Source organism: Brassica oleracea, chromosome C4 (assembly GCF_000695525.1).
Source record: "Brassica oleracea var. oleracea cultivar TO1000 chromosome C4, BOL, whole genome shotgun sequence".
Taxonomy (NCBI): Eukaryota; Viridiplantae; Streptophyta; class Magnoliopsida; order Brassicales; family Brassicaceae; genus Brassica; species Brassica oleracea.
In genome coordinates, this window is record NC_027751.1 from 11,905,129 (window position 1) to 11,907,286 (window position 2,158).

The following is a 2,158-nucleotide window of genomic DNA, read 5'->3' on the forward strand; positions in this document are numbered from 1 at the left end:
CCCAATAGAGGAGAGTGCTGCATTGAAAGAAATGTGAGTAATTTTGAGACTCTTGAAAGTTTATACGTAGCTCTTTTAGAGTTTACGACTCAGTTTTTATAATAATATTTTAATTAAATATCGACATGTCCAGGTTTAAGTGTGATACAACAAACATGTCAATTGTTGAATCAAACGATTCCAACAATCAGATGGTTGGTCACGAGAATAAGGTGATCAAAATTGACACCTGGAATCAATATGATGATAAAACCGTGGCTGAATTATTGACTTCTACACATGTTTATTATAATCTTTGTGATCTGATTAAACTTATTTTATGTTTTCATATAATAACTTCATTTCAATATCACTTTAAATTCTTTACAGATTTGAAAAGCAACAATTTGAGCTCATGAGATTGCAATTTACCTGACATGGAAAGGGAATAGCAGAATCATATTTTGTCACTGAACAAGAGGTAACTCTCTTGACGGTAGTTAGAAATTCTTGTAAACTTTAGACTCTTTTTAATAGTATAGACGTGTCTCCTTTGTAATTGTAATATCGATCTATAACAAAAAAGGGAAATAGGATTGTTAAAATATCAAGAACAAATTAGAAGAAAACACATCAAAATCTTGATCTGCCTTTTACCTATGATAAAGTATGAGTCAGATGCTTTATGAGACCATCAAAGAACCCTAATAACTTTGACCCGCAATGCTGATTCAAGAGAAAATATATTTGGTAGTATTAGTCATTATCTTAACAACTTTTTTTTCCTACCAAAAATATAGTTAGTCATCGTATGGGCTATAAGTTGTAGTGAGGAAGCCCACTTTATAAAATATTTACGGGACAAAGATCTTAAATGTAGATATCAATATGCATTAGAATCATAGTAATTTTAAAATAAACAAACAAAAAAACAGTGAGTACCGATTGTCGTGCATCTCAAAACTACATTTGTTGTCTTGCATCCCAAAAGTACATATATAATCAGAGTAAGAGCAAAAAAAGTAGCTGACGATATTAGAACTCTTAAATCAAACAAAAAAATTTACCGATTGTCAAGAGGATGCATGTTTGAAAGATCTCTTTCTGGAAAGATTTGATCCTTTATCTTCTCAATCCATCCTTAACCGATTGGTTTCCTTTCTACGAACTGAAGAAGGATAGTTTTCTTCAGTTTTTCCAGAATCGTTGATTTGGACGAAGAGAGCTGCTATCTTTCGTTTGTTTTTTTTTTACTAAAGACATTACTTAATTTCTGTCTGTTTTTTTTCTCGATAACCTTGATTATTAGATCACAATTTTTTTTTTATTTGTAAACATTGGATATATTTGGGCACAAAGCTACAAGCCTAAAATATGTCTGAAGCCCATTTAATGTTTTACAAAATTAAAAAATGGTCAAAATGTCTAACTTATATGAATTATAAGCCCAATATAAATTAATGAGATAGACTTTTCTTCTTGATTCCATTTATACAAAGTCTATAATAAAATTTAAAATGATAGGAAACTTAATAAAATAAATTGTAAGGCTGAGTATGATTCAAAATTTTTATTATTATTTGCATTTAGTTATTGTTCCAAATTAAAAACACATGTATTAAATTCTTTGAACAAATTTAAATTTTGAAGGAGTGCAGTAATAAACAAACTAAAATAACCAAACATCAAATATAAAAATAATCATCCAGCCATGAACATATATTCATATTTTGTATAACATGACAAACTATAACTAAATTGAAACTTAACCGAGAACCAATACAACATACAAAATATCCAAAATTAACCAGATCAAAGCATCTAAGCTCGAATCCATATATAATCAATCCATATATAATCAGACGAATTTTATATCTCTTTAAACTAAAAACTTAAAAACACAACCGAATTGAAACAAATAATCCAGCGCTTTTCAAAGTGCGGGTCAAAATCTAGTTTACAAATTAAATTTATAATGCATTACTGATTCATATAAATTAAGTGATCTATGATGGATCATAAAATTTCGTTAGTGTAGTTTCATGCATTACAGATTGTGTAAAGTATGTCATTTACGGTTTTTGGTCATTGGTTATTAGTTTCAACTAATACCATCGGTTTATCAGTTGAACCGGTACGATCCTCCATATAATCGTCGGTATTGTTGTTACTTATAAGA